The sequence below is a fragment of the Cricetulus griseus genome, unplaced genomic scaffold, assembly GCF_003668045.3.
Source record: "Cricetulus griseus strain 17A/GY unplaced genomic scaffold, alternate assembly CriGri-PICRH-1.0 unplaced_scaffold_2, whole genome shotgun sequence".
Taxonomy (NCBI): domain Eukaryota; kingdom Metazoa; phylum Chordata; class Mammalia; order Rodentia; family Cricetidae; genus Cricetulus; species Cricetulus griseus.
In genome coordinates, this window is record NW_023276919.1 from 5,175,712 (window position 1) to 5,200,772 (window position 25,061).

Here is a 25,061-nt window from a genome sequence, read left to right on the forward strand (position 1 = left end):
AACATATTACATATTTTCACGGATAGAATCTCCTTTAAACTTCTCTTAACAATATAATGAAAGTTTTATTATCTGTATATTATACAGAAACATATTCACAGAGATAGACTGCAAAAGTCAGAAGAGACTAAATAGCTACCAGGTTTCCAATCCAGACCTCTTTGAAAATCTTACAGAACAGGAAATAATAAAAAATGTGAATGGATAAAACCTTGGTGAAAAATGCAATAGAGTGCAGGATATTGGACACAAAGCCATACTCATAGAAATCTAAAGCAAGAAATTGATTCAATAGCTACATAATGGAGATAAGAAGAGGAGAAACTGGTAGTACTTTCCAGTACAATTCTCTAATACTTGAGCTACTGTCGTAGATTGGCTAAAAGTGGAAAATATTAAGCACAAACTATTCTGGACATAATAATGGTATCAACCACATTACTCAGCAACTTGCTCCCACTCTCCTGCTAGCTCTTAAGAGCAACAGCAACAATAACAAAACACAGCAGAATGCACTGACTCTGAGCCCTATCCAAGGCGGAACCTTGACAAATGCCTACAGAAGGAAATAGTTATACATTGTTCAACTCAATGAATCAGAAGAAAATGCCAAAGCAGAAAGAGAAATTCAGCTTTCAACAAAGTGACAAAATGAAAGTCACTGAAGGGGTGTGATTAGAGGTGTTAAAACAAAACTTATTTCACAGACTGGCTATAGAACAAAGCAGTTTAAGTACATGACTGTCCAACTAGACATTTGACATTTGCTTCTTCTCACACACCTGGCAATCAAATACCGGATCTTACGCATGCTAAGCAAGTTCTCTGCCACTGATTTCTATTCCCTACCCTAATACTAATTATATTAGTGCAGTTTTTTAGAAAATATTATGTCATAATACTCTAGTAAGTACAGCAATTGAATAACCCAGGTAAACATAGGCTTCTTCTGAGGGACAAACCTGACCCAAAAAGGGAATACAATCTGCTGTGTGCTTGAGAGAGATGACAGTATCAGTGTCCCAGCATACTGGAGACTTTGATCTTGCCTTTTATCCAGATACAGAAACTAAGACTCAAAGCTTCCATGATGCCATAATTCCCATTAAAGTTTTGTTTTCAACAACAGAATGTTGGAAGAAAGAGAGTTTCTGCTGTGAAGAACCATGGATATGGACTGAATTTAAAAACAAATCCAAAGACTCCTAATGCAAGTCTAGATTCAAAAGCCCAGACTCCCAGAGCCAAGTCATCAGACTATAAGCCTGCCAAGAGAAGCATTCTTTATGATGTCATGCACATAACAAAGGAAAAAAATGATTAACTCTTCAACACAAAAAAAATCACAAAAGGGGGAAAAAACAGATTTTCAATTCATGTGATCTAGTCTTCACTGTAAAAACAGGAACAGACAAGTTATCCTAATTTGGTTAATATCATCTTGCTTCTCCTAATAAGTATATTTTTATTATTTATCGTAAGAATAAAATTTTTAGACAGCTATACAATAATTTTCTGAGTCCTAAACAGGGCAGTTAAAATACTCCTAAACTGAAGGAAGTAAGAAAAGTTAGGACTGCAAACAAAAAGCACATACTTCCAATTTTCTATAAGCTGGGGAAAAAGAAGCTTCTGATTATACCCCATCATATTAGCTTGTGTCAGGTGTGGTTAAGCTAAACTCAACTGTGAATTACTCCCAGCAGAGAGGAGAATGTTTGCTAAGGAGGAATGTGCTTGTATTAAACTGAATACTGCCTGCTTCTTCTGACAAAAAAAGAGAAAAGTGTATTATGAAACAAGTATGGCAACTCCTGTAGATTGTTTGCTTTTCCAGAAAATATTGTAGCAAATGCCAGTTATTGTTATCAATTTTGTTAATTGCATCAAAGTGGTTAATTCTAGATGGCTTGCCATTCTACATGTTTCTAGTTACTGACAGGTCATAAACTATGATAGGTAAAAACAATGTTGACTCTGACTCAACAACAGTAACAGGCTGGAGAGTATTCAAATACAAGAACTAGGCAAAAGAATTAAATTTCAGACCTTTTGTTTTGGAGCCAAGTGTTATTTCCTACAACATTAAAAACAGCAATTACTCTCTAGGAATAGTGATAATTGTTTTCATCACCTGTATCGAGTATTGCAGCAAAAGAGATTCCAACTTTCCTTGACAACTACAGCAGCGATTCTAAAGCACTCTGCCTGCATACAACCTACACAATTTGACTTACTTTTGCAGGAATACCACTTGAGCTGCAGAGTCATGCTCTACAAAAGACATCTGCTAAATTGTATGCCACCAATTTTTAGCTGGTCCCATACATTGGGACACTTGGGGACATCATAGCAATCTCAATTTGTATTAAGTGTTCTTTATAATGTTCATACAATGACAGAATCATCAAACAATACATTTCTCAGAACACATAATTCTAGAAACATATACCAATCTTGTGATAAAATTCCTGAGAAAAAGCAACTTAAAGTAGAAAAAACTTTATTTAGGACCATGTTTCAGTGGCCTTAGGCTATGATGGTTTGTGGATCTTTGTTTACTGGCCTGTAATGAGGCAGCATATCAGGGCAGAAATATGAGGCAGCGTAAAACAGCTCATTTTCTGGCAACTAGGAAATACAGATCAAAAGAGGATGGGCCAGGGACCCAATACCTCCCTAGAGGCTATGTACCCTCTGACTTGATGATCTTACTTCCATGTGATAGAGGTTTCATCCAATAGCACCTTCACCTGAGGATGAAGTCTTTAATACAATACTTTGAGAGATTTTACATAAAATCCCAGTCATCAGCATGTCTTGAAACTATAGTAAGTGTGAGTTTCCAAGAAGGATATTTCTAGTACTCAATCACTGAGGATTCAGAAAATGATTCTGTCTTAAGTAATTTAGGTTTAAATACTCTACGAGTTACACCACGTATTGGGACTAGCACTCTTGAAGAGCCTTACCACTTTCACCATTAAGTATCAATGAGTGATATAAGAGTTTCAGAAAAAAAAAGTGGTGAGTTGATTCTCAGCATAAAAGCCCCAATTTTCATATTAAAGCCTTCACAATAGTGTGTTTCTTAGTGGATAATTTATTAGATTAAAAAATGCCATGGTGTCTGCCTTTCTGAGACCTAACTTTGGTTTCTAACTTCCAAAGAAACAATGGGTGTCCTGGTGACAAAAACATAGCAAAACGCTTTTATTCATCTGTGTGAGTAAATGTCCCATAGAAAGAATAGCTATCAATTAAAGTTTAATAATGCAAAACACCTACTGGATGCTTATTAAATACCAAGTACTATTTTTGAATACCTTAATAATTCTCATATTATACTTTGTATGCTTTACAAACACCCTTTAATTACTAATTTCACTAAATGTTTTACAGATGATAAAAATGAAATCAAGAATAGTGAAAAAACTAGCCTAATGTTCCACAGGTAATAGAAAACAACCATACAGCAACTTAGGCTATTGTGAAACTAATACTTTCTGATAGAGACAACTATTCACAAGAGGATCAAAGTACTTGCAAACAGTAGAGATAAACTCTCATGTCTAATGGCTAGAGAAAGAAATCTTCCTTACTATAATTAGGCTATTTTTTCCAGTTAATAACAAAAATGAATTAAAGTACATGATCAGGGGAAATTTGTCATCTCACACTCCAGAAATCCTGAGACATGTAGCTCCAGATTAATTCATTCAACACCTCTATATATCAAGGAACCAAGCCTTCCTCATGATATGGATTTCACCATTCAGAGGATGAAGCAGGAAAGTACCACATTGAAAACAAAAGTAGCCCTCATTAGACACCTAAACCTTCTAGGGTTTTCAAATTAGAATTGTCAACCTCCTCCAGAATTATTAAGATACTTATATTTTTTTCTGGTCTCAAGTTTAATTTATGGTTTCTCTTTAAAAGACATGCCTCACCAACCCTGAAGCTTTGCCCTATTTCCTTCATCCCCAAGATCCAATTAGTAACAATCAGTACCCACATTCTGCAACCTATTTTTGTGAGTCAGGATAAATTAGGTTAAACATATAGCGTGAAATTCAATCTCTACTGCAGAAATTTTAAAATGGAGATATCTAAGAGATTAATGCATCATGAGAACAGAAGATTGATAACTTGAGTTAATTTCCTCATAAAAGAGTCTGGGGTGGATTATCTCACCTTTCTTTCATCCCATCATGGAGCAACAAAATATTGTTTATGAACAATAGAGATATCACTGGACACCAAATCTGTTGGCTTTTTGATCTTTGACTTAGCCTCTGGAACCTTAAGAGGCAAGATTTCTGTTGTTTGAAAAATGCTAATTCTGTAGGGTTTTTATAGCAGTGTAAACTGAATGTGACCGTGTGAAAAGCACCTCCAATTCACTGGTTTAATATAAAATTGGTTTTTCATACCCACTGTGGTTCCTTCTAGGATAATTCGTCCAGCAATTACTGGAATATTGCTAGTTGCTTTGGAAGAAGAAGAATATAACATGACTAATCCAAAAGGAAGTCTTATAACAGGTATACCCAGCCTCCATCTCACAGATTACAAGTGTCTCATGATACTTATGAGTACAGCCCAACACATTTGTGGATAATATCATACTGCAATGTCAAAGATTGGAAACCTCTGTCTTAAAGATTCTCTCTGTGAATTATAACCTTCATAGACCCAAAAGATACCACAATTTCTAAGCTCATTTTTGTGGAAAACCATAATTATCTTAATAGAGGAAGTGAACAAATAATGGTGAAAAGTATGCCATAGTCAGTTGCCCTCTTGTTTGCCATCCTTTTCTCCATTGTTGCTTTTTCATTAAGAAAATGTATAGATTACTGGTATTAAACTTTTGGCTTATGCTATCTCCAATCTTGCTTATTGCCTTGGAATTTTATTAATGACAAATTATGGTAACCCTGTTCCAAGTAAAAATTAAATTTTAATATAAACAATGTCATTACTTTTTGTCCTTTTGCCTTTATTGCTTCTGAATTTAAGGTTTTCCTTGGGAAAGAAAGATATGATGTAAGGATTCTTAATTTTTTTCTTGCCCATTATTTCATAAGATAAAGGCTTTGAATGTTCAAATGAAGCTTTCATCTCTACATATGGTGTTATGTAAGACTCAAATATAACCTATGTATCCCAGAATGTCATTTGAAGAGACAGTATATCATTGCTACTATTTGAAGAAATACCCACTAAGCAAATGTAGATGATAAACAGATAGCAGAAAGGTAGGATACAAATGCCAGGACAGGCTCCAAAGCTATACCGAGAAATCTACCTACCTTCAAAAGAAAAGTAAAAGTAAAAGAGTTATCCCTTGCTTCTCTTCATTTGTTAATAACATGGCTTTTATTTTTGTATTTTATAAATGAATCAAACTATCTAATGTTATAAAAGTTTTCATTTTTATTTTCTATATTAAAGTTAAAATGATTGATCTGAAATACAGACAGAATTTTAGTGAAAGTTAGTGTTAAAATACATGCAATAATTTGTGTTATTCTCATGGTTAATTTCTTTTCAGACACTTCACTTGGTATATTTGAATCCCCAATGTGAATCGTCTCAATTATGTCTGTCAATCATTTTCTTTCATCAATTCCTTCCAAAACACATCCACATATATGCTTAAATGCCAAAAATGAACAATGGACATTTCAAGACTCAAAATACCCCAAAGAGCCTGCTACTCTATTAGGGTTATAATTTCAGTCTAACTTTGCAATTCAACTGGACAGAGTAACCATAACTTAATATAATAATGGAAAAGAATGTGCTTAGCCTGCATTTCTTCTAAAAGTAGAGCAGAGAGAATAACAATGGGCATATAGGTTGAGAACCCCAAAACCTATGGTGGAGGACTGGGGAAATCCAGACAAGGTAAAAAAGGTCAATCAAGAGGTTCATGTTATTTTTTTCAGGAGTGTACTTTAGAATCCAAAGTGACTTATACTAGGTATGCAGCGACGGTGCTTCTGAACTCCTAACTCTCTTACCTTTCAAATGCTGGGATTGTTGGGGTATATCCTCAAATCTGCCTTCTAACTAGATGTTTTAAACAGTTAATTCATAGTCATGGAAAAGTGCTTAATCCTTGGTGGGACAAAAGTCTATTAAGAAGATACGAAAGATTTATCACAGAATCACCCACCTGACTAAGGACATATCAGAATTGGTAAAGTGCTTGTTTAGCATGTATGAAACATTGGGTTTCATCCCAGCATCACAGTAAAAAGAAGTATTACGTGAGTGACAACACTGTGACAATAGAAGCTAGTCTGTCTAATGGACAATTACCTCCAATAGCCAGAGGTTTCCTCTGCTGAATAGTAATTCAAACTGACAGCTTTCAATTAAGTTTGCCCAAATTTAAAAAGGAAAGGAGAAAACACCCAGTTAAATTTGAATTTACACAAATCACAATTTTAATTAGCAAAAGTGTATACTATACAGTATTTGGTGCACACATGTTCAAACAGATAAATAGGGCTTATGAACTATGCAGAACAAAGCATGGAGCAATAGTTTTACAGACTATCCAAGCTCAGTGATTGATACTGACTTGTATTACTGTGCTCACTGCAAGCTTTCAGACCAATGGGTAAAACTATGAAAGAAATGAGGCTTTAAAGAAGAACAGGAAGTTTTAGGGGGCAATTGTATGCATCAGAAGAAACAAATAAGAATTGTGTACAAAAAAACACAGTACATGGGGAGTAAGGATTGAGACGTGTGAAAGAAGATGGCAGAGACAGGAAGAGGAGATTTAGAAGGATTTAGTGAGGAAGAAGAGAGATAATGGAGAGAGATAAGCAAGGAGTGATCTTAAAAGGACACATTAAAAGGCTGCTTTAGTTGTGCATCAAATGATACTATCAACAAAATAAATATATATCAGGAGAAAAGCATAAAGCATGTGTCATTTCAGTGGTAATATCTAGTATTAGAAATTTTTCTATAATTCAAAAACAAAAAACTAATTAATGATTGGCAAAGTTCTTAAACACACACTTTGCTACAGCAGCTATAAAAATAGCCAATGAACACATTCTTAACATCACTCTTTATGAGAACTGTGAAAATAAAAGCCAAACAGTGGCCAGCAAAATATGTAGTTCAGTAGGTAACAGTGCTTGGTGTCCACCCACACTATCTGAGTTTGATCCCAGGTACCCACATGCTAGAAAGAGAATACAGATTACTGAAAGTTGTCTCCAAACCTATAAACATATATCATAGAAGTGCCACCCACAAAAAAGAAAGAAAAACAAATTTAAAAATGTATTTATTTAAGGGCTGGAGTTACAGATCAATGGTAGAGTGCTTCCCTGTCATAAACAAATGCTTGGGTTTGATCCCCAGAACCAGAAAAATACATGCTACTTCATAATCATTAAGGTGAGTGTTATAAAAATAAATGCTGCAGCTGGGCGGTGGTGGTGCATATTTTAGTCCCAGCAATCAGGAGGCAGATGCAGGCAGATCTCTGTGAGTTCGATACAAACATCTTCTACAACAACTAGTTCCAGAACAACCTCCAAAGCCATAGGGAAACCCTGTTTCCAAAAAGCCAAGAAAGAATGAGAGAGAGACAGAGCGGAAGGGAGGGAGAGAGACAGAGAGGGAGACAGGGAAGGAGGGAGGTATGGAGGAAGAAAAGAAGGAAGGAAGGAAGGAAGGAAAGAAAAAGAAAGAAAAAAGAAAGAAAGAAAAAAGAACAAAAGAGAAAGAGAAAGGGAAAGGGAAAGAGAAAGAGAGAGAGAAAGAGAGAGAGTAAGAGAAAGAAAAAGTGTGCAAAATAAAAAATGCAGAAATTAAATGTTGTTGCTGAAGCAGATAAATTAGTCTTAGAGTGTTACTGGTACAAACGTAAAGTGGTAAAGCCACTGTGGCAAACACTTTAGTCATTTCTCCATAATTCAACAGAATTGCTATGTGATATAAGCATTCTACTTCAATATAGAATTGAGTCCAATATTTTATAGCCATTTCAGCAGGCTCAAAGAATGCATTTGTCTTGACTTCTAGCAAAGAAAGACATACACTACTATTTCATCTAGTAAAAACTGAGTTTTTGTTTCCAATCATTTCTCCTGAATTTAGTTCCATGTCAGTTATAGTTTAACAAAAACTTCAGTAGTGAAGTAGTACAATGCATAAAATAGACAAAAGAGGATCTGTGACATCTTTAGACTCCCGATAAATCCCAATGACCCATTGGGAAACAACCTATGAATCTATGAGATTTATAGATACATATCTTTGTGTTTTTAAAGGAGGTATTTTTTCTGGAAAGTATACAGAAACAACAACCGTCATCTCATCAAAATTCCTACTTTTGGTTCTGTTTCAGAAGAATCATATTAAAAACTGAAAGAGCCAGATGTTGGTGTCACATGCTTTTAATTCCAGCACTTGAGAGGCAGAAGCAGGCTGATCTCTGTGAGTTCAAGGCCAGCCTGGTCTCCAGAGTGAGTGCCAGGATAGGCTCCAAAGCAACACAGAGAAACCCTGTATCGAAAAACCAAAAAAAATACATAAATGAATTTCATGTATGTATTTCCAACAGTGATTTTCTCATTGTAAGATCCCAACTTACAAGGAACCACTGGGAACACAGTCCTGTATGAGATTAAAGATGGAATCAGCACTGTGTCTGCTGTGTGGTCTATTATGAATAGATTCTAAGAACCTCTAGGAGTTGACATCATAGCAGATGCAAACAGCTGGCTACTGGGTACTTAGGCCACATCTGGTTTTCATTGGAATGGGTAGCCTTTAAAAAGTAGTTGAATCTTTATTTGGAAAATGTCAATTAAAGTCTTATACCACAAACACTCTGTCATTACATGTAAAATTCTTCCACATAGATTTTAGGAAATGTATAGTTCAGGCTTCCTCTATATCAAACTAATATCTCTGTGATAGTTCCTAGATAACCATATTTCTTATACATTGCCAATATGATTTTAAAATGTATCCAGAGTTGAAAGTTACTGTTTTAGATGGTGCCCAGAAGCCTTACTGAGGAAAATAAAGCATACACCTATAACCTGATTCCTTTAGGTTGCCCAGGGGCACCAACATCCAAAGGTGCATTGAAGGTAGAGGTATAAAGGTATAAAGAAGCAGAAAGTTTTTCTATGGTTATCTTTTTAAAAGAAAGCATGTTTCCAACTAAAAGCAGCTGAATTAAAATTTTTTGGGGTGACTTTCCTTTCACCTCTGTAAATTGAATTACTTCTTTATATACCTTGCTAAAAATCTTATAACCACATACTATTAAAAATGATAGATTTTCCTCCTATATTCTTCAATTGGAATTTATTTTAAGTCAAGATTTGCTTCACTTTTCCTATTTATTGGCAAACTAGGGTTCTAGATTTCCAAATCTAAGTAATTATATATCATAACAAAATTAAAAAGCTTACTGAGATTTTTGTCCAAGTTCTCATCCACTTTCTTCTAGTGAATTAGCTTGTCCTTTCGATCCAGAATGATCTCTTGACTCCTCAACAAAGTCCTGGCAAAACGGCCCTGTGCCTTAGGCAGTGACAACTTTGTTACATGGACAAAGCTGCATGTGTCAGTCACTATAAAGCCTTCTAGCACTATGAATTCCATGGACAAATTAACACTAGTCCACTGCAGTGTTATTAGGTTCTCAGTAAGAGAAAAGCAGTGTTGAAGATTCATGTATTAGCTTAAAAAGTACACAGTAATAAGAAATAGCTTTTAGCGTTGCAGACCTTGGAAACCTAAAAGTTAAGACATCAGGTAAAGTAGAAGGTATTTATTATTCTAACCTACTGTAATCAACAAAGAAATAAAGTAAGAAATAAGAAATAAAATAGCATGTTCATACAAGAATGACTAGAAAACAATGTGCAGAAGAGTTGAGGAAGACAGTGGAGAAAAGATTTAGAACAGATTGAAGGATATAAAGAACCCAAGATTAAGAAGTATGGAGACCACCGAGGATGCTACTACAAACATCCAGAGAGAAAGTGATGAGGGTTGAAACTAAGGTGTTAGCATCAACAAATTAAGGGAAATAATTAATAGAGAGGTACCAAAAGGGAAGTGTCTAGGATCTAATATGCCTCGTAAGAGTCTGGCTTTATGGCCGGGCGGTGGTGGTGCACGCCTTTAATCCCAGCACTCAGGAGGCAGAGGCAGGTGGATCACTGTGAGTTCGAGACTAGCCTGGTCTACAAGACATTTTTCCAGGACAACCTCCAAAGCCACAGGGAAACCCTGTCTCGAAAAACCAAAACAAACAAACAAAAAAAGAGTCTGGCTTTAGTGACTGGCTGGAGGAGAGGAGACATGCATCTCATGGCTCCTAGAAATGAGAACTTGGCAAGTAATTGGTTTCAGATAGGTTTGATTTACCAGAAAAAATCCAAGACGCTCTCCACTTCAAATGTCATTTTCAGATAAATAATGAATGCAATTTTAGTGTAGACCATGTGGCAAGTACAATAAAGAATTTCAGCATTGTGGTATCTTATTAATGGGAAAGAAGGTGAGATGGAAAGGCAAGACTAGTTCTGATCCAACAGAATTATTTGTTTCAAATAAGACATAATCAAGTAATGAACAAAAGATCTTTTCTTCTGAACAATTATATTGATGTTTTTGCTTAATTTATAACATACAGGTTAGATTTTTCTATTTCAGGATGATGCAGGGTAAGTTATTTCATTTTGCCATAGTGAAATATTCAACTTGAGCTTAAGAAACAGTACTGTGGACTTGGGGAGAAAATAGAATCTCACTGACTGCAATTTTTATGTACCAATTCATATTTTCAAGATATTCTGAAAAAACAAAATCTTTATTTCTCACAATTTGCTCTACTTTTCTAGAAAAACAAAGTATCTTCAAATAAAAATAGAATTATTTCTTCTATTTGTTTAGGGTATTGATACTACATGTTTACCAAATTAGAATATATAAATGTATGTAACAGGAGAATGGTCAAATAGTTAAGAAACCGTTGATTGGCATCTGTGGGTCAAGGGAAAACCATATTTCACAAGAATGATACTCAGAATCAGATTTTGTAGGTTGCCTAACCATGAGTGGTTAAGAACAGAGAAATGTTTAGGTGAAATATGATGGCTACAGCCTATAATCACAGGTACTCAGGAAGCTAAACCATAGGTTCCCATGTTCAAAGCCATCCTGAGTTACAGGGTGTGTTCAAGGTCACCCTGAGCATCTCATCAAAATTCGTTTCTCAAATTTATAGAAAGTAACAAAATTAACTATAGACAGTTCACACAATCCCTGGATTCATTCTTCAACACTACAAAAGAAAGAGGGCAATAACACATGGGAGAGTTGGAGAAGGAGTGGAAAATGGGGATAGGAGAATAAAAGGGGAGATGTTTAAATATAATTCAACTAGAGAATGAAAACGTACATTCAAAGGGGAAATACAGCTTGAACAAATTCATAAAAGCATGACGGGGTCGTCATAAGGAACTATCAGACTATTACCTTTCCCTGTATTAGGGAATTAGGAACCTAAACAGGAACCTGTGTTAGGTAAAGTGGGTTATTGTGGGAAATTACCAATACGGAATCAGGTAGAAATATAAGGGTATTTAATAGGGAAAAGCCTTACTTACAGAGCAATCTAGCCAGCTGGTAGAGGTAGAGGTCTGAACAGCAAGAAGCAAAGAGAAACCAAAACCGAAAAACGCAGTACCACTATGTCACTCTGACCACGCCCTCACAAGCCTGGACAGGCACACCTGTAGCCAGCCCCTAAGAAGGCATGGCTACAGCTTTTCCTACAGTGGGTGTCAATATTGATAAAGATATGGTAATAGGGTTTATTGACAGACAAAAAATATAGATTTGGACAAAAGAAAATGTAATTTATAGCATTTTCATTAGATTTTTCTGTGACTAAGATGATGAATTAGCGGCAAGAAATAAAGGAAAGCTGTGGTGATATCTTGTTTGGACTATAACAAAGAAAGCTTGCCTGAAGATCAGAGGACAGAGCTAGCCACTAGTTAGCATTAGAGGTCTGGAGGTTTGTACATACAGACAGGCAGTGAGATGGCTGGACTGGGCAGAGAGAACAATGCATGGCAGAAAAGTACAGGAGCTAAGTCTCTTTTTGGCTAGGAATTTGAGTAGGTAAGTTGGCTGTGTTTTTGCTCCATTGTCTCTCTGATCACTCAGCATTTACCCCTATCTCTGACACTAGGTTTTTATTACTATGTCCAATTGGAGCATTGGTACACTTGGTGCCCAAATTTAAGGCACAAATTCACAAAAAGCCACTTGCCTGTGGTTTTGCAGCCACCAACAAAGGCCCTAACTAGATGCAGGGCTCATGCCAGAGTTACCACCCTAGTTGCTAGGTTTTTTCCCCTTTTCCCTACTGCCCTAAACTAGTTTGGAATTTTATTGTTGCAGCCTCTCTGCAACAAACTCCAAAGGCCCAATACTCCAGAGACACCTGGGCTTCAAACATGCCAGCCCAACTTACCCACCCTAGACTGGATGACTATCTTCAGGAAGCTCCTGCCACACGTGACTTTTTTTTTCAACACAATACTGGGTGCATTTTTCAGACAGCTGGCTCTGTCTCCTTCATGGGTTGTGAGCTTTCCCTAGACCATCAGGCATTCTGTATACTCATCTACATATAGATATATCTGAGCTGGGGCGATGGATGAGTGAATAAAAGCTTATTGCTGCAAAAGCATGAAGACATGATTTCAAAACCTCAGTCTCCATGTAAATGCTGGATGTTTGACATAAGATTCTATAATCACACTGCTCCTATGGGCAGATGAGACATGGAGGCAACAGGATCCACAGAAACTCCCAGCTGGATATATATATATATCAGCAGAAAAATTAATTTCAAGCAAGGTAGTAAAGGACCAATACCAGACCTCCACGCGTACTGTGGCATGTACCTGCTCATAGTCACACACACTTAAAAAAAAACCTTAAAATCATGTATGGATACACTGCACTCAACATAGTACACTACATCCATACTCTGCATCAACCTTCTCATTCATGTCATCATTGGTTAACTGTATTAATGGCTTTTCCTTTAACCTGATCAACGTTTCTGTAATAGTGTTTTTGCTGAATAAAAGTTAGTACATATTAGGTCTGAAATCATGTGCTGCAGATACTAATACAAATTAGATTAGCAATTGTGTATTCTGGAAAACCTTCTCTACATAAGTATGCTTTTTCAAGACTCCTAATTGACTTCCATACAACATTTGCAACTCTACTACAATTCTGCTTCAGTCAAACCTACTTGATAATCACTTCTGAATCTATCTGTCTCTTCAAGAGTCTCAAAGATGTGTTGAAGTATAATAAAATCATAGGAAGCATACTTATAATTTGAAGGTCAATGATATTAATGCTTTTCAAAAGGTATAAACAAAGTATTTTAGAAATGTAAACTTTTTGAGTATGGAGGTCCAGATTAGGATCTCTGAAGAGAGGAACATTTCACCTGTACATTGGTAGAGATGATGAGTGGCCCACACAAATTACAAGGAGGATGTTGATATAGAAGACAGAGATTAATTCAGAAGTAGTGATCCAGTAGGTTTTACTTAAGGACAAGTACATAAGTGGTGATCAAGCAGATCTGACTGAAGAAGCAGAGCACCAGAGTGGCAAACAAGGTTGTAAAGGTCAATTCAGGGACATGAAAGAGTAAAGTATAGAGAAGGTAAGACTGACTTCTTAGATTTCAATGAAAGTAAATATACAACATAATTAAACTTATGAGAAACTATGAAAGCAGCGCTAAGAGGAAAATTATCACTAAATGCCTAAATAATTTGGAGAAATCTCACACTAGCAATTTAACAGCACACCTAAAAGCTCTAGATCAAAAAGAAGCAAACTAACCCGGGAGGAGTAGCAAATAATCAAACTCAGGGATGAAATCAACAAAATAGAAACATAAAACAATTCAAAAAAAATCAAGGATACAAAGAGATGGTTCTTTGACAATATCAGTAAGATAGACAAACCTTTAACAAACAAAACAAAAGGCAGAGAGAATACACAAATTAACAAAATCAGAAATGAAAAGGGGGACATAACAACAGAGAACCATCAGGTCATACTTCAAAAACCCATTTTCTGTAAGACTGAAAAATGTAAAAGAAATGAACAATTTTCTGGATAGGTATGACATACGAAAATTAAATCAAGACCAGGTAAACAATTTAAACACACTATAACACTTAAGGAAACAGAAGCAGTCATTGAAAGACTCCCAACCAAAAAAGCCCAGGGCCACATGGTTGCAGCACAGAATTCTCCCAGAATTTTCAAGAAGAGCTAATACCAAAACTCCTCAAGTTGTTCACACAATAGAAACTGTAAAGCATAGGGTAACCACACCACAATTAACTACTCTAGAGAAGAGCAAGGTAACTAAGAAAACCCTAAGAGAGACACATGTGTCGCCCTGGAAAGGGGAAATTGATGAGATTTCCTGAGTAAACTGAGCCTAGGGCCGGGGGAGGGGCAGGAAGGCTATAGGGCAGTTGGGGGAGGGACCGAGTTGGGGGGGAGACATGGAAAAGATATCTTGATATGGGGCGATCTTATTATGCTAGTGAGAAAAATGTTGTTAGGGAAATGCCCAGGAATCAAAAAGGATGACCCAAGCGAAGAATCCTATAAATAGTGGAAAGGGTGCCTGAACTGACCTTCCCATGTAATCAGATTGGTGACTACCCTAACTGTCATCATAGAATCATTGAGTAATGGATGGAAGCAGATGCAGAGATCCATATCCAAGCACCAGGCCAAGCTAAGTAAGTCTAGTCAAACAGAGGAAGGAGTGATTTTATGGGGTGGTCAAAATTATGATGGGAAACACAGACACATCTTACACGATATCCTGGGACCTCATCAACTTTAGAGATATAACTGGTAGCTTGTGTGGTACCACACTAAGCCCTTTGCATGTGTGTGATAGTTGTGTAGCCTGATCTGTTTGCACTAACCTTGGCAGTGGGACCAGTATGTATCCCTGGTGCACGAGCTACCGTTTTACAGGTTTCTGAGCCTTAATGCATGAGAGAGATGTGGTCCTGCCTCAATTGAATATGCTAGGTTTGGTGACTCCCATGGGAGGCTTTACTCTTTCTGAGGAGGGGATGGGGGTGGGTTGGGCACCAGTGGGCATCACAGAAGAACGGGAGGGAAGGAGAATTGAGGATGGCATGTAAAATGAATAAAAAATTTATTACGAAGTACATAAAGGCCATTACACCCCAAGTAAATGATGCAGTAGTAACAAAACTTTGCTGAATGTGGACAGAACTAGATTCTACAAGCCTGGATAAGCAGCTGAAGGTTTCTTATAAACTTTGTTATGATCTATCATTGCCTAAAATAAGTCATTTTCTTCTTGGGTGATATTAAGTAGTTGTATCTAAAACTATTTTTTAAAGAGTTGTTATATTCAATATTTCAAAAACAAGCCTTACCTTCCAAGCGTATCTGTCTTCTGGTGCATTTAATGTAGCTAAAGACAGCCAGAGCTAATTAGGACACCATCTCCCAATGTATCCTATAATAACACACAAAAACAAAAAGTTAGAAACAGTAAAGCTTTCCCAAGACCAGAACAAGAAAAGAGGTGAAAAGTCTTAAGTATGAGGGAAAGCCTCTATACTTCTTTACAACTAGCTTGATAAAGCAAAACATGGTATGGGAAAGGATATTTTAAAGGCAAAATACAAAGCTAACAATGGTAATACTGGAAGGAATAAATTTCTTTACAACAGAATATCACCACAAGATGACATATTACAAAACAACAAAATGATTGCAATTAATACATATCTTAACATAATTCTGACTCTTAATTTTCTGACATTCCAATTAAAAGACATGGAATGAAAGTTATGGTAGCATAAAGGAGATCAAGCCTTTAATTACCTGCTACAAATGCAATTCAGTGGCAATTAGACAGGCTGAAATTTACATGTGCACACAGACAATATCCATACTGATAGTCCACAAAGTACATTTTAACGAGACAAAGAAAGTTACTACATATTGATATTATGACTAATACAAAACAAGAACACAAACATATATTTATGTGACATTACCATATGAAATTTTATGAAATGAACACTATTAAGCAAAAGATAACAGATTTCAACAATACATTGGGTGATTTGAATATAAGATTATTACCAACAGACAGGTCATCACAACAAAAGAAAAACAATGAAACATGTTACATAGAAATAAATGAACAGAACTAAAATCTAGAGAACATTCCAAGGAACAAGAGCAGAACACATTCTTCTCAGCAGACTAAGGATTTTTCCTAAAAGATAGTTATATTTTATATAAAGCAAGTCTTAGCAAACACAAGATAACTAAAGTAATTTATACTTATGACAGCATTTTAAAAAAGTACAACCCAGCAAAAAAATAAACTACAGGAACTATACACAGAGATTAGAAAAATAAAACACTTTGAAAAATCAGTGAAATTGGAAGTGGGTTCAGAAATCCTACCCAAATAGTGGTAGGAATGAAACTGATCATAATTAAAATGAAGGAGAATGTAATATAACAGAACATTGTTGGGAAATAGAATGACAGTTATTACAAGAAAGAAATCTATTTATGTAACTCTCTACATTTTAAAAATTAGGAACTGGAGGTGGCTCATCAGAAAAGGGTACATGCCAGCAAGTCTAAATTGAATTCCTGGAAAACATGGTAGAAAAAAGGGGAATGAACCTCAGAAAGATATCCTCACCTACCATCCACATGGGAGTTATTACATGTGCACACCTGATTGTATGCTAAGTGCATGAGTAGACACACAAATATTGAAAATATCAAAGAAAACTCAAATATTCTTAGTAACAAAAAATGACAAAGATCATAACTCATTATCATGGGTTCTGGATATTTTTTTCATTCAATTAATAATAGTGTTTTACATAATATTTTTATTTTTACAAAATTATAATTTCACATATAAATCCCTTCTCCCTCTCCCCACCACAACCCTCCAATACCCCCTCTCTCCTCCCCTCCCCATAGAAGGTACAGCCCTCCATGGAGACTCCCCAAATTCCACATCATCATCCTGGGCTGGGCCTAGGCCCTCCCACTTGGCTCTCAAAGTCCCTTCTTATACCAGGAAAAAATAGCAAACCACTGCCAGAGGCCCCATAGGGTGTGGAGGCCTCCTTGTTGACATGCACTTTCAGGGGTCTGGATCAGTCCTTTGATGGCCTCCCAGACAGCAGACTGAGGGCCATGTGCTCCCCTTGTTCAGGTCAGCTGTTTCTGTGGGATTCACCAGCCGGTTCAGAATCTTAACACATAGAATGCTGAGCCAACACTAATAAAATCAAACTGAACCAAGTACAAAAGAACAAATGAAATAATAATTTCTATAAAAGTATAAGGATGAATGACAAATGCTTAGCCAATCAAAACAAAATAACTAGAGAAGGTACACCAAAATAATGATAGAACAAGATTCAACTGAGATGCAGAAGAATAGATGAAGAAAGAGGAAAGGAAAGATAAGGACGGAAAGAAAAGGACCCAGAGTGAGGGGGAAAAGGGAAAGAGAGCTAGGGGCAGGAGGTAGAGCGAGAAATGGAGTAAAAGCAAAGTGGGGGAGGAGGTGGATAAATGGTATAGGGAAGGAAACTGCCAGGGACAGAGGAGAGGGGTAAAGGAGAGGGGTGGGCCAATGGGAAGAAGTACTATGGGGAAGGAAAAAGAGTGACAGGAGAAGTGGGGATAGAAGAAATGCAGAGAATTCCTCCCATTCATTAACATAACAGGTGAGGAAAGGGAGGGTGATGGGAAGTAGGTGATTAGGAGGGGAAGGTGACAGGAGGATGGACACAGGGAGAGAAGAAGAAGGAGAAAAAGTATGCAGAGACAAGAGCAATAGTAGGAGGTAAGGGAAGGAGGAGAGGAAAGTGGAGGGAGAAGGGAATAGGAAGAGTGGGAAATGGAAGGAAAGAGGAGGAAGGGAAAAGGGTGGGAGAGAATAGAGTGGAGTGAGAAGAAATAGGAAGGGAGAGTGAATAAATAGAACAGGGAGAGGGAGAAGCAGAGGGGGGAGGAGGAAAGAAATCTGCACTATAGGGCAGGGTGGGAATTAAAAATAGAGGAAAGAGAATAAGTTAGGAGAGGTGTAAGGAATGACAAATGGAGAGGTAAGGAGGAGACAGGAGAGGGTGTCTACAGGCTGAGGGAGAGGAGAAGGAGAGCAGAGAGGAGAAGAGGGGAAAAGGACAGGATGTAGGAAGGGAAAGTAATGGAGGTAAAGAGAAGAGGTTGGGAAGGCAATAGAAAGAAGACAGCTGAGGGTGCAGCTGAAGACTGTAAGGGTAGGGAGGCAAAAGAAGGGGGAGATGGGAAAATAAGGACTGGGAAAGAGAGGGAACTAAGAGAGAGGAGAGGGAGGGAGAGGAAGAGCAGAGGGAGAGAAGCAAGAATTGGGAGAGGGGAGAAAATGATAGAAGACGGAAAAAGAGAGTTTAGAGAGAAAGGGAAAAGAGAAGAGAGGCTGTAGAGAGAAAGGGAAGGTAAGAGTGTCAGGATGGAAAACAGAAAAGGAGGAGGAAATAGGAGAGGGAGGAGAGGGAGAAAGGCTCAGAGGGAGAAGGTAATGTTTAGGACCATAAAGAGCAGAAGGGGAAGGAAGAAGAGGGACAGGAGTAGAGGGGACAGAAGAAAGGCAGAAAATTCCTCCCATTCATTAAGTACATGAAAAACTTTAGCAAAAGTCATAAGGTTAAAAGTGGCAGGGAGGTAACAAGGTAGGAATATGGAAAGGTAACTGGGCAAATGGAAGAAAGTTATTTTAAAACACAAACACCCAGGAATACAAAAAGGGAAAACAAATTTGGAGAAATAATAATGTATAGTTTCTATAACTCTTTTAGAATATGCTTAGTAAGTTTTTTGGCTGATACTGGAAACCCCTTCCAGGAATGTCGCTCATGTATAAATGTTAATATGCATACTGGCAAATCAAAATTAATGCAACCAATAAATGAGCAAGAAGAAAATCCTGAGAAATGTTAAATAATAAAAGTTATATGTGAAAATTGAATTTGGAGGGATGGGACAGTGGGCCAGAGTATGTACTGCTCTTAAAGTGGATCCTAGATGTCAGGTTGCTCACTGAGATCTCTACCTCAATTCCAAGGGAGCTGATACCCTCTTCTGGAATCTGAAGGCACCTGCACTCAAGGGCATATACAGAGAGGTAAATAAGGTGTGATCCTTTGTCTTCATTGTCAGTCTCACTTTTATTTGGAATTACCTAGGACACATAAACACCTCTAGGCATGTGTGTGAAGGCATTTCCAGTGAAACTACGGATAGAAGACATATCCTCATGAACATGGCACAATTCTAGGGGTTTGGGGGTCCCGAAATGAATTAAAAATTAGAAAGCATAGGGCTGAGAAAATGGTTCATTTTGGTAAAAAACACTTGCTGTTCTAGCATGAGGATATGAGTTCAAATGCATTCCACCCACACAATATACTAGAAATGACCGTACATACCTGTAATCTCTATATTGGCCCACAGAGATGGGCAGATAGTAAGAGCTTGATGACTAGAAAGCATAGTTGGAACAGTGGGTTTCAATCTCGATGAGAAGTCGATCTAAAAGGAAAAATGAAGGTTCAGAGTGATGAAGGAAGGTATTTCCACTGGCTTCTACACGAGCTCATACACCCATACACTAAGTATCCCACCATAGATGCATGTATCACATACAGACACTAAAGCTTAAAATGAAACACACACAAAAAAACCCAAATAAGACGATACAAAGTCCACTGAAATCTATCATTTACCTCTCTCAACTTCCTGGTTGCAGATGCAATATGACTATCAATGATGTGCATTTTCCTGCTGCTATGGTTTCACTGCCAGGTAGGACCAAAGCTTTCTGAACATTTTCTAAATCTCTACTTCCTTAATTTATTTCTTGTCAGGTATTTGGTTAGAGCAATGAGAGAAGTAACTAATATTTATGAAAATATACAACAATTATTATTTACAATGCCACAAATACAAATATAAATGCTAAAATTAAAAAAACAAACTTCTAATATATCTGTGTATGCATTTATGTGTGTATAAGTGTCTAAAAAGAATGGAGACTATACAACTTACAGATACACATGGCAATAGAAGACTAAGTGATTCTGTAAATTTCAGGATCTTCTACTGTCATACTGGGTAGACAGTACTGTGTGTAAAGTTTAATCCCAAAACCCACGTAAGAAACAGTGCATGGTGGTGAATACAAATTATCCCAGCCTAGGGGATAGAGAGACAGGAGAATCCCTGTGAGTGTCAGACAGTCTAGTTTACTCAGTGTGGCACAGGTACCACTGAAAGGCACAAAGAAAGACAAAGCAGACAGCTTCAAATGAACCATACCTCAGGTGTACTTCTAGTCTATGCATGTAAACACACATAAGTGAACCTGTACCTGCACAATGTAAACACACAACAAAATTTATTACCAATTAATAACTTTTGTGAAGTAAAACCTATGGAGGGTATAAGGAGAAAAAAACAAAATCTTGTAAATTTTGGACTATAAAATTCCTATCTCACTAGAAGGCAAATCATATGTACAAAAATAAGAATAACTAGCAACAATCAACAGTGTAAGATTATTAATATATTATATTAAACTTTAACCTGCAACAGATAACGAGGTTTTCTTTTCTATATCACCTTGCGAATATACAAAGAGTACATAATAAAGTATGAAATATTCAAAACATATATTTTATGTAAACCTTCTCTACTCATAAATTAATTGAGAAAAAGTTAATAAACTAAAATGTATTCTATTGTCAATGCAAATAAAATAACTGAAATCCTTCCACAATTGGTTGAGAGTATATTTAACATGAATAGATATGCTTTCTATGTAGGGTATATTTTTCCAACGTCAAAAAGCAAGAAATCTGGGAAATGAAAAACATTACCAATCAGGTTTGAAACACTTGTTAATTGCAAACTGTAATGCTTTTACTTACCCTATAATTGAACCAGCGCACTGTTAACATACTTTCTAAATAATGAAAATATTTCTTTCTTTATAATTCACCATTGTATATGAGATCCCACATTTTACTAAAGGTAATATTCTATAATACGAAACACTATTTTTATTTCATTCACCCTGCATCTCCTTCTGCAAGCTAGGACTGCATGGTTCATGATATCCACTCACTACCTCCTACAGAGGGGAAGGAATACAGTATGCAGCCCTGTACTATCACCTTCACCACCCAGCCTCCTCCTTTTCTCCCTCGGTCCTCCTTTTATCTCTTCTGACACAAAGTCATTATACAGCCAAGGCCTAGATTCCTGTTATCACCATTCACCAGCAGACAACCAAGCCCACTTCCTGATTAAACTCCCCACTCCCAGCTTTTCTTTTTTGAGAACGTTTCTTAGAAAAGTGACTATAAGTGTCCACCAGAGTTCTATTTCCTCCCGATTCTCCTCCTCCTCTACCACGTGTTTAGACAAAGTCTGTATAGCCCAGTGGAGGACTCAGTCTCACTCTACTGGTGTCCTCTTGTCTCCACCAATGAGTCCTTGATTAACATTCCTATGGCTCCGTGCTGCCCATTTAGCTAACATAACCAATTTATTTTCTTGAGGTAAAACTTCATATGTAACCCAGAATTGGCTCAAACTTGGCATCCTCAAGTCATCGTGCTTTCCCCATTGCACAGGGATGGGTCCACTCTGGCAATGGCAGCACACTGCTCATCAAACCACTCTGCTCGATTTCTATTATTACTATGATTAATTATTGTTTGTTTCAAACCAGAGTTTCTTGTTATAATAGCTGGGGCCTGACTGCTCTGAAACTCTATTTATGGCCTAAATGGGCCTCAAAATCAGAAATTCTCCCTGCCTCTGCTTCTGGGGTGCTAAGATTAAAGAAGTGTGCCAACATGTGCAACCTTTACAATATTTGCTTTTATTTTCTTTGTATGTGTGCTTTGCATGAGTGTACATATGTGCACCAAATGAGTACCAGATGCACAAGTAGGCAGAAGAGGGCATCAGATGTCCAGGAACTAGAGCAATAGACAGTTGTGGACAACCATGTGGATGCTGGGAATGGAAACTTTGTCCTCTAGCAAGAGCAGCCAGTAAGCACTCTTGAACACTGAACCATCTCTACAGCACTTTTTTTATTTTAACAAGAGTTCTATTATTTAACCTAAAGTCACAATTTTCATTCCCAATTACTAGTGCAAAAATTCTTGAACTGTGCCAGTACACTGACTGTCATCTCACAATGCCAGGTTTACCTCCAAACAGTACCCTTCCCTAGCCCCACACACACCCTAACCCCACCCCCACACTCTCATACTCACTCCCGTATCTCCCCCCCTACCTTCTCCCTCCCCACTTACTCCTCTTCCAATCTCACGGTATTTGTAGATTCAGGTCTCCACCAAGGCTCCACAGCACAGTCCATCCATCTCATGAAGCCAGTTTACTAAAGACAAAGAAATGTATTAAGGTGAGATTTCTTTAGACACCCCAGGAAGTAGCAAACTTGAGTTCTTCTGCCCGACTATCTCAATCTCAGTACAGATTTAAGTCAGCGCCACCAATCTGCATGGCATGGCACTATGCTGGGTTTACTTTTTTGAGGGAGGGCCAGAGACAGTGTGTCTGTACCTATCTCCAGCTGGGCTCAAACTCTCTATCCTCCTAAACGTGCCACCTTCCGGCCCATCCCTTCTGCCTCCATCCAGCTTTTTTCACCCCCCATCTTCCTCTCTCTTACCCTTCCCATCCTTCACCCACTTAAGAAGGTACAATCAAATGCTTGACAAAATGCCAGGCGTCATGCCAGAATTTTAGATTCTTTTCTCTCACTCTTCTTTTCTCCCAGGCTCTCCTCCCTTCCGCTATCCTGTTCCCCTCTCTCACCTTCCTTATCCTTCCCTTCCTCCCTTCCCCCTCCCTTACTTTTGAGACACTCAAACTGGGGAATCTCATGCCCGCTCATCTCCAGTTCCCAAAGTCAAGCTTACGAGACTGTGACCTGAATGTACTGCCAGTCACGCCACTGCGCCAGGCTCTGCAAGGTTTCTTATTCTATGAAGAAAAAAAAAGTGTTTCTCTATATTACCCTGATAAGTCAAACTAAACGTTGTGAGCCGCGTACCCTCGTTAGCTCTCTACACCTCAGAGTAGCCGTTAAAGCCCTGCCCCCAACACAGATGCCCACCACCTCACTGTGCCCACTTTCTCTGGTAATTAATTATTTTCCAGACAGGGACTCTCTATACAAGTCAACAAAAGGTAAAACTCACAATTCTCGTACCTCAGGCCTCCGCTTCTCAGGGCTGGAATCACAGGAACATTTGAACACACCCACGTGTAAGCTCTCGTCCTGCTACCTCAAGAGAGACTTCTCTGCCACATCAGAAGCTCTATATACACACCCGGAGTGAGACTGAATCCCGCGATACTTGAACTCTCGTGATCTAGTGTCTCCACCAATCAGTGCTGTGTTAATACTATTGCGTCACCCTGCTGCCCGCTCTTCAGAAAGGGGTCTGCAGCTTTGGCAACGTTTCTCTGTCTGATCTCATGAGATGTGTTCCCTCTGCATATTTCCATTTCCCCGTGATGCGATTACACTCCTGTGCCAACACAGTGCCGCTTAGCCACCACACGATTCTTTCCAAGGAAAATCGCTCTATAGATCCCAGGCCATGGTTAAACTTGACATCCCTAGACATTTGCTCCCTTCCACTCAGAATGATGGCATTATATATGTATAAACACCACCAACCCGTGTGACACTCTGCCACCTTTACTTTTATTTTTGAAGCAAGATTAGGGTTCTCTTTAGGGCAGGCTAGGATTGAACTTGGAATTCTTACATCCTGCCAACTCCACATATCAATGTAGGCATCATAGTACTAAACCTACATATCACCATGGCCACTATATTGATTGTTTGTTTTATTTGGGGGGGAGGCGTGGTTGCTGTTGTTGGTTTTGGGTTTTGGTTTTCCTTAGGCGACATTTCTCTGTATAGCTCGAGGAACAAACTTGGAACCCTCTCTTTTGCCTGGACCTACCTGTATTCTGCCTCCATTTATAAATGGTCTGCCATCCCAGAGCACAAAACCAAAAACATTTGATGGAAAATATTAAAATTTGTAAAGTATTGTTTTTTACTCTCAAACCCTGACTTAGTGAATAGTTTAACATTTAGGTTTTGGGGAACATGAGGGTTATTCACCAAGGTTGGGGCTACAGCGGCAAAGGTGCAACTTAAGAGGATTATCACTGGCTGCCACTCTCCAATTATTTTCACGGTTGTTTTCATTTTGACTGGGTGCCTTTTTTATGTGGGAAGCGTGGATCCAGGCAGCAATCCAGTCTACCTTTACTGCCGTGGGCATAGTCAGCAGTACTAGATAGGGTCCTTTCCACCGAGGCTCAAGTGTGCCAGCGAGATGTCGTCTGACCAAGACTGAGTCTCCGACCTGGAATGGGTGGGGAACCTCGGTGGTCCCTGGAGTGTAGGCTTCTTTGATCTGATCCCAGATCTGTGTTTTGACAACTTCTAAGGCCTTTAAGTGGGTAAACAGAGCAGAGGAGGAGGGAGAGTGAGTGCAAGGATCCAATATCCCGCCTGACTCAGTCAAGGGGGGCGGTCCCCCATGTAGGATTTCGTAAGGGGTAAGGCCAAAACGTCCAGGTGTGTTTCGGACCCTAAGGAGTGCAAAGGGGAGGAGGGTCACCCAGTCTTTGCCGCAGGTCTCAATAGCCAATTTAGTAAGGGTCTCTTTTAGGGTTCTATTCATTCTTTCTACCTGTCCTGAGCTCTGGGGTCTGTAAGCACAATGTAATTTCCAATTAGTGCCCAGTTGGGTGGCCAACTCCTGACTTACCTGGGCAACAAAAGC

At 38.1% G+C, this 25,061-nt stretch overlaps 1 pseudogene; it reads right to left on the minus strand.

Annotated features, from left to right (window-relative positions):
- Positions 1-25,061, minus strand: part of LOC113837886 — a 30,437-nt pseudogene that overhangs the window by 1,539 nt on the left and 3,837 nt on the right.